The following is a 9,556-nucleotide window of genomic DNA, read 5'->3' as shown; positions in this document are numbered from 1 at the left end:
TAATTTGTACCTCAAAGTGTTCAGTAACAATACTCACATAGTTCGTGTCATGCAAATACTACAACTGAACAAAATACAGGAGCTGGAAATAATTTTTTTTCAATGCTATTTAGCCAACATTTTAAACTTTCCTAAAAAAACCATCCACCCTTCAGAATCACAGTGTTTTCCTGTGTCCCCCAGTTGCAAGCAGAACTACAAAATTGATTTTAGAATGAAGCCCCTTAGAGATCTGTCCTATATAGGGTTGAAGTTTTGATGGTTTCTCCAGGAGTAGTTTTACATAGTGACCATTGGAAAACCACTATTTTTTCTGTAATATTTAAAAAGTCTGTAAGATTTTAACAGAGTTATTTTCAAGTACAGTTAAATCAATACGTCTTCCCACTCTGCACAGGCACTGTCTGGATGAATGCTGATGTTCAATGGTTCAAAACAAAAAGGCAGACCAGCAAGTTGAAATGCATCAACGTACAGCAAAAGAAAAATTAATTATATGGCAATATTTTTGTCCTAGCCAAAAACTTAATTATGGTTTAAAGTTCAGGTGGATAATCTTGGAAAGATATCAGTTCAACATGAGAAGAAACAATATAATAGTATGCATGTGACAATCAGTTATGTGACAGACACTACTTAGCTAAAGGTAAGGAAGGCAGGGTCTCTCCAATGCCCAATCCTCTTCAAGATAAAATGAGTGCTATTACAAAATACCCTGGTTTTACCAACAAAGCAGGTTTATGGTGTCCCCAGTCCTACACCTCTCAATCTTACAGTAATGTTGCGTGGAGTCTCAAACAGCTATTTAGGGACAGACAAATAGCAAATGAATGTATCAGAGAAGAGTTTAAAGTGGCTCCACCAGTAAAACCAGTGGATCATCTCACTGTATCCTGGGCTAGTTTGGCTCTTAAGCAGAGTTGAACACCATGCAACACCTTAATCAATTGGATTTTGCTACCAGCAGCAGCACGTCCTAAAAGCTACCTTGGGTGTCTATGGAAGGCCATGCAGACCTAAACACCCAAGGAAGTATCGCAACAGCAGATTAATTTCATGCCAGAATTTACAGTTTATTTATATTTAATGTTTTAAATGAATTTAGAATTAAATCAGTTTCGAGAGAAGATCTGAATCCTGTGCTCTACAGAGCTCTAAATATATTGTACTGCTAGATTAGAATGGGGATCTGGGTGTCTTAAGAAGTCGTAACTAAAATGGAATGTTAGCATTTATACGAACAGGGGAGTTGTCCTATTATTTCCAGCACTCATACCACCTAGAGATAAATTCAATCTGTATTCCAATCATCCCTCTCTAGAAAGTGCAAGTACAAGAGTGGGAAGCGTAGAAGGTGGCAAAAAGCAATTTGAAAAACCTCTATGAGGGAGAGAGGGGGGGAAAATACTGTAGCTTTATTAGTACCACCTGTAAAATAAAAAATGCAGAATATTAGGGTAGTCTGAGAGCTTCTGCTTGCCCCAAATCAAAACATAGCTAGAACAAAGTGCAGCAGTACATATGGAAGTTGCTGCCATAAGAATATAATAACCTTTAACCACATAGAAAAGCTTAAAAGACTGAACATTTACATGAAACAAAAAGAGAATTCCTGGTTACAAATAAATATTACTAAAATCGTAATCCTGAAGAAAATACACTTTAATACTTAAATCCACCATTGGTTTAAAATGATGCTTTCCTGACCTACTCATGCTGCTCAGCAGCTGTTACATTCCAAATCCAGATTTTCCATTTGTATGTGTAGATGATTCCTATGAGCTTAGCTCATACATAAACGTATTTATGAAAGAAATACAGCTACCAAAAAGAAAAATGTACTGCACCTAGACATGCATTTGATTCCCAGCCTCATTTCTATAACCAAACCTACCAATACCTGCAGACAGTCTCAGGAGCTAGTCCACATTAGGCAACTGAAATGCAAAGAAAAATAGGAAGTATTGAACCATATGGTAGATTCAAGGGCAGACTGAGAAAATATTGTCCTGAAGATCACTTGTTTATATCTGTCATGCTTTGTGTTGGATAAATATATTTCAAGTCAACTCCTAGCAGAAGAAGGAAATAAAATAGATACACTGGTATCCTCAGCCGAGAGACCAAAACATGAGGGGAATTACTTTGTCTGAAAAGAACGTGCGCTTCTGTTGGGATGAGGTTCGATGTAGATGTGAATTCCTTTGGGGGATCGCCACTGCCCTCTGTGGTACCTTTGCACAGAACATTTATTTCCCTCAATGCATCAGGAAAGTCACTGCCACCGGCTCCCTTTCTGCAAGGACCATTAAGGAGTGGCCACTTGCACTCCAGTGCTTTGGAGTCCCTTTTATCAGTGCTAGGGCTTAATTTATGGACACAGATGTGCGTGGTAACCGCCCCAGCTCCCACATGAAAAGGAAATCTTCCTCAACAATGCCACTGCCTGAAGTCTGCCTATATAAAGGCAGATATTAAACAAATCAAGACACATATATAAGATTTGGGATGGGTACACCAGCCACTCAAAATGGCTAAGTGACACATTGGCTTTGGGTGCATAAAGGTATGTTCTAAAGTTTTAACAGAGCAAATACACCTCCTTCATTTAAACTCATTATAGCTACAAAGATAATACAGAAATTATGCTACCTGAAGGGATTAGTGAATTAAAGTGAACAAACCTGGATAAGAAGAAGCTGTGTAGTTGATTTCCTTTTGTACTTGATCCTCACAAATCCTCTGTACATGGTCTATCAGGAGTCCTATCTGGAGACAACTAAAACTGCTTATCAAGCCTCATTTTTACTTTCTTAGAGGTCTTGCCCTCATCCCCTTCCCTCCATACCTAATTATGGCCAGCTTCTTGAAAACACCAATCAATCACAAGCAACACAAAAAATAATTTGATCTGGCAAATGATGGTATTTATTATGATTCCAATCATATGTTATATTCTTTTAAAGAAGAATGTGATTTCTCCCTCCCTCTCAAGAGAAACCAGGACTTCTTTCTTATCTGAGATGCTCTGGATTTACCTGGAAGATGGAAAGATCAGAAACTGTGGGATATCTCATGAAAGAGAGTCATAGCAAGAAGCTCACAGGTGACTCAAGAGAATGCAGCAAGTAAATAAAATTCTTGTGAGCTTTTGCTGTCAGACAGACACAAGAAGGGCCTAAGAGACTTTGCTGCAACTCAGAAAGGTACCGAGTTAAATGGAAGCAAAGACTTGCATGCAAGGTCACAACTCCTTTTTTATTTTCTGTCTTCCTTGATAATCCTGTGTTCTCCCTAGATAAAACTTTGGAGATTTTATTGTAATAAAGCCCGGGTTTTTGGTTTCAAGAGAAACAGCTTCTTGAGGTTCAGATCTGCTTCAATTCCTATCCCACTTTTTATTAAACATACATTGCAATAGTATGAAATATTTTCTTTTTTTAAAGAGTATTTCAGTTTTTCAGTTTTCCTCTTTTAATGAAGAACAGTCAATAATATTACTATTAATGTTTACTTAGGATGAAGCATAAGAAAAGTGTCTGGACTTCAGCTGCCTTTTGCCAAACCTCCACCTGCCCAAGACCTAAACATGTTACAATATAATCCTGTGTGACCAATAGCCTCCCTTTTTTTCTGACCAGTTCCACTACTAAGACCTTTATGTTGACAGGTTTTGAAATACAAACCACCAAAAAAATTATCTGGCATTTTGGCTATGGCAACTCAACAGTCACTCTCTATGAGAAATGCTAAATAGAGGTGTAGTTTATTTATTTGCCCTGTGGTTACACTTGGAGCACTCTAGTTATGGATCAGGAACCACACAAGGGACACCAGTGCTCCTCCCATGACAATTTTTTACAATAGAAATAATTTAATAACAGATTCATGTTAGAGGTCAAAAAGCAAATCATCACGGATCCTGAAGAGAGCTAGATGTGACAGGGCAGCTTTTACTGTAATGATAAAGGAGCACAATTTCTGTGGTTTTGTGGAAAAAGTGAGTCAATCCCCTCCAAGTTCCTTAAAAAAACCTGTTTATGTTGCTTGGGGTTTGGGGTCCTGTTTTGTTTTGTTGGGGGTTTTTTGAGTTTTTTCCTTACCAATCCAACTGCAATTCTTTCTTTCTCATACTTCAGTGTCATTATTTTAAAGGGAGAAATTACATCATCACTCTTGAGTTACTTGACAGCTTGAAGTTTTGCCTGTGGGTGTTACATTACTCTCAGGGACATTTTATATAATAATGCAGATGTAATTTTTCAGCTGGCATGGCACATCTACAAGCTTAAATTTTACTGAGATTTATGATGGAATGAAGTCTTCTTAAATATCTGAGTATCAGCAGAGTTTGCACCTTCAAGAGTAGTACAAGTTACTCTGTGAAACTAAAAGCACTTTTGAGATGTAAAACAAATACAGTAAGAGCTGTTCTCTTGCTGAGACAACCTATGATAAATACACTAGAAAATTAACATCTGAGGAAGCAAGGCAGCATTGTCAAAGTGGGACAATTGTTTCACTCTGTAGTTGGGTCACTGTCAAACTAGCATTGTGTTCTACTACAGAGAAGAAACAAAGAGTTACCACTTCCCACTGTGGATGTCATACTCATTATTGAAATGCACTCTAATTTAAATTATTTTAGTTTTCACTTCCTACAACTGGCTACAGTTGCCAGTTGACAGAAATATTACACTTCTATCATAGAAAGAGGCATTTAGCACTTTTTTTTTTAACCTTCATGCATTCACAGACAGATCAAGTCACTGCAAACAGATTTTCTGTTTTTGAAATAATACAGTTTGAATGAAACAACTTTATAGTTTTTCAGCTGACTGTACTTTCCTTCTGAAGACCTAACCTGCTATGGCATTATCATTGTGGCTTTTTGCCATCATTCACATCTTTATTATTTCTCTCCATGTAATTTCAGGTTTTAAATACCCACAAATTTTATCACTTATTTCATTACTAAAAATATGAAACCGCATTAGCCCAGAACCATTCTCTACAATCCGTAGTAATTCCTTTTAGTGATTACTTTAATCTGTCAGCTAATCAGTTCTACATCCATTTAACATCTACTTTGTGGGCAATAAAAATATTGTATTTTAGTTTATGCTATTCTATTGCAGCTATTTTTGTTAAAGATGATTTAAAACATCTATTTTACAATAAAGTCACAAGACATCAGTCTTGTTATCTAAGTATTTCCAACTATGCAAAAGGATACTGTTGTGCAGATTTTTTGTGTAAAATTGATACATGGCAATTGACCTATAGTTGTGTCTTACCCCACTTTTCTTAAAAAGAAAACTTGGATGACACAATTCTCTGAATTTCTGTATTACTGCAAAGTTCATTCAAAGTAAATATAAAGGGCCAGATATGTCCATCAGCCAGCTTCTTTAGAATTTGAAGACTTAAACTGCTTAGCCATCTGCAGTTCAAAGTTTTTTGTTCTAGTAAGCAGAGTTTAACTTATTCCTCCATCAGATAATTACTTCAGTGGTAATTAGTGATCCTGGGTTTTTTCCAAGTAAATACATTCCACTTTTCCTAAAATCTATGCAATTCCTAAGTGAGATTTTTACTCATATTGAAGCAATGGGACAGCAACAACTTCCAAATGAAAGTCCCAGGGTGCGTGCCCAGGTGTGATGTTCATCATCCTCAGCCTGTATTGGGTCAGCTATTCACCACGATCGTGCAGTCAAGATCTGGCCAAGCATTTTCTTCAAACCTACTAAGACTTGCCTGTGAGACCTGTATGCTGGAGGATGACAAAGGACTTAGTCCTGTGGCCAAGATCCCCCACATCTTTTATGACGCTAGAGAAGAGGAAAAAGGGGGTACATGGAAGAAAAATGCTGTGAGTTGGTACACATGTGTAGAAATAGCACAAGTGTCTCTGGGTTCCCTGGGCAACTACTGGCTTAGAGCACTGTTACCATGCTCTTCTCCTAGCAACAGCTCCGAGAGCTCACAAGGCACAAAGCAGGATCTCACGAATTCTGTTTATCTTGCTCACCTTATGTAAATGTATCTTCAATATATTCTTTTATTTGTGATCTCAAAAACCTAATTTAACATCAAAAACTAGTTCAGTAACAAGCTAGTTTATGCAGCAGATTATTTGGTGTAAGCTGCATTGCTCTAATATACTCAAAATAATAGTAAAGACAAAGTATACTCTTCAAATCTGAAATAAAAGGTTATGCCACTACTGAGAAATAATAAATGGGCTGGGGATTTGCTAGAGGTCTTGAAAAAATAGACTCCTCAGAAATGTAACTAGTAAAGCCTTAATATAATTCTTATACATGCAGACAGTGCCTATGAGGGGAACAGACAGAAAAAGCAAGCACAAATGGATGAAAGTTATTGAAGTGGTCAAATGAGCAGATAAGAACAGGGGGTGTTGATAAAGCCCACATTTCACCTGAGTCAAACCAAAGTACATCTTCAAACTACCTATTTTCACTATCACAAAATACTGAGCTAGAGATTATTTTATTATTTTAAGTGGGGTAAGAACTCCCCACTTAATAAATTAAAACCAAGAACATTGAGCTAGACCTCTCTTCACAAACACTTCCTTACAAGAAAAGAAAGAGTTTAAAAACAGCCTGGCTTATCAAACTTGCCCCAGTAGATGACAGTCAAACATGGTATGCAAGTCAAGAAAAACACCTGCTAGAAAATGGATAATGGAAAAAGATGAGTGAAATACCAGACAGACAAAATTGATTAAGAAACAACAGAATGCACATTAAAAAACTTCAATATTCCAAAGGACAGAAACCCCTCACTTCAGCAGTCAAACACACAACCTCTGCTATTTCAGTTATTTCTACAGTGCTTCTTATAGAAAAAACAGGAAACTGTAAGGTAACAATGCATCAAAAAACTGTAAGGCAAAAATAACACAGGGAAAAAACTAAAACTACGCTTACTTTAAATTTCTTCCTACTGCTCCTTTATGCCAGCAGCTGTTGCTCAGTGGCAACTACCTCCCAGCAAACACAGCTGCTGTGTTACTGCATGAGAACTATAAAGTGAAACAGAGAAGTGGGAACAATCAATCCAGTTTAACTTTCCCCACTAAATAAAATGCCGACTCCCAAAGAGAAAGCACAGATGGAAAGAACAAAGTTGACACTTTAAAGATTGACATTACTGGAGGTTAAAATTTTCACAGTTCTGCAAACACTCCCTTACCCAGCTTTAGGGATGCACCTAAACTTGTTCAAGTCACTGTGTACATGTGCAGAAGAAAGAATGCATATGTTTATAGAAGAACAGTATATTGATTCATCTGAAAGACAAAAATGTGAGTTTCTATGCCCCATAGTCACTTTGACTTTTAATAAGTAAAAAGCAGCATATTTTCATTTGTATAAGCTAGAAGTTATGTATACAAATCCATGCAATTTTGTGGCAGTGTTCATTACAAGTGTACTGGACCACAAAGAGAAATCTCCAATGGCCATTTTACATGGGATAAAGAGGATATTTTTTCAGAAAAATGTTACTGCCAGGTCAAGCTCTTCTCTGACTCACCATATAAAATCTTCAGCCTGTTCTCCCAGAAAATGAAGTAGCAGTCTTATTTTGTGAAGAGAATAAACTAGTCAGGTGTTGATATTTTACTAATCCAAGTGAACATTATACACAGTTCATCATAACGCTAGTAAGACAGAATCATCTACCCCTATAATTTAGTGTATACCACTATAAAAATAAAAATATAAAGGGGTTACAATTTTGTTGTGAGATTTCATGCCGACAAAGCAGAATTCCTTTTTAGTTTAAGGCTTGCAACATAGACCCGGTGTGATACTGCTCTCTTGTGGTTAAACTCATGCAGTTCAACTGCAAAACCTAACAACTATCTGTATCAATTATTTTAAACTATTTTTAAATGCATTTTAATTTCAGACATTTTTAGCTGATGAGCGGTTTGAAGCAATCAGTGTCAGCTCCACCTCTGCAGACTGTACTGACATGTCTCTGTTATCTAGAGAGAGAATTTAGACTGCTGCTTTTGCTTCTGTGTCCCATTGAAATCAAATGCCTAAAATTAACCTTAAACAAAAGGTAAGAATACATCCATCCCAGTAACAGTGAAAGTCTGAACACTCTTCATAACATACATAAATAATTTGCTTTTAAGGCCTACTTTAGCTTTCCAGGCTGGATGAAAATGTAGGCAGAAATTAAAATGTAAAGAGGTCTAGAAACGCAGCTGGAACAAAAGCAACATGCTGTTGTTCTTTCAATGTGGAAAAAAAAAAAATTATTCAAATTCCCATTGCAGAAGGAGAGGTCCTGCTGACAGGATTATTGGGGGAAATAATGAATATCAAAAGAAAGGCCTTCTGATTATTGTAATCAAAAATTGTAAATAATCCTGCCAAATACTGAAATGTGCCAAATTTCTCTGAAGTAGCAGGACAGCTGTTGTCTTTAGCCTTACTCACAATATAGTTTTAGATATTGCCAAAACTAGCACTGCAATTCAAGACTGAGTTCCTAAAAAAAGTGTTTCAAGGCATAACTATGGAGAATGATGTACATTGTTCTAAACCACTGAAACATCTACAAACAGCAAGTCTGTCAAAGACCCTTCCAGATTGTGCCTTTCACATTTGGCTAATTTGCAAGAAACAAAAGCAGAATCATTTACACAAATAGATATGAGCATTGATTCATGTCATATCTCCTTTCATGTAACTCAAATTAGTCTAAAACATCCACTATTTATGACTTCGTAAGATTCTTCCTATTTTTTACAAAAACTCTTCTATATAACTATAAAACATTTTTGCTATAAAAAGTATTTTTGCTATACTGCTAATACAGAGTGACTTCAGCTTCATACTTCCAAGTATTTTGAGAAATAATGAAAAATTTCCCTCTTTATATATTGGTAATTTACAGCAGGTATCCTGCTAGTTAAGAGATATGCTTTACCTTCTCTGGATGTGCCCAAGCACCCCCATGTCTTTCTTGCAGTGAGGGGTCCAAAACTGTACACAGAACCCAAAGTGTGGCCTCACCAGCCGCCAGGACAGGGGGACAACCACTGACCTGGTCCTGCTGGCCACACTATTCCTGGTACAGGCCAGGATGGCATTGGCCTTCTTGTCCACCTGGACACACACTGGATCATGTTCAGACACTGCTGACCAGTACCCCCAGGGCTTTTTTTGCCAAGTGGCTCTCCAGCTGCTCTGCCCCCAGGCTGTAGCAATGCATGGGGTTGTTATGACCCAAGGGCACTGAGCCTTGTTGAATCTCATAGAGCTGGCTGGCCTTGGCTCATTGATCCAGCCTGTCCATGTCCCTCTGCAGAGCCTTCCTACCCTCCAGCAGATCAACACTCCCACACAACAAAATTTTCATCACAAACTGTTCCTGTTGGCCAAAATTGTAGTTAAATATATGAATCCTGGGGAGAACAGAAAAATTGCAAAAGGAATCTAAAATAATAGCTTGTCAGGAAGAGAAGAAACTGTTGGCCACATAAAGCAACTGATGTAGGGGACAA

This window comes from Cyanistes caeruleus, chromosome 2 (genome assembly GCF_971803275.1).
Source record: "Cyanistes caeruleus chromosome 2, bCyaCae1.hap1.1, whole genome shotgun sequence".
Lineage (NCBI taxonomy): Eukaryota > Metazoa > Chordata > Aves > Passeriformes > Paridae > Cyanistes > Cyanistes caeruleus.
Note: the sequence above shows the minus strand (reverse complement) of the source record.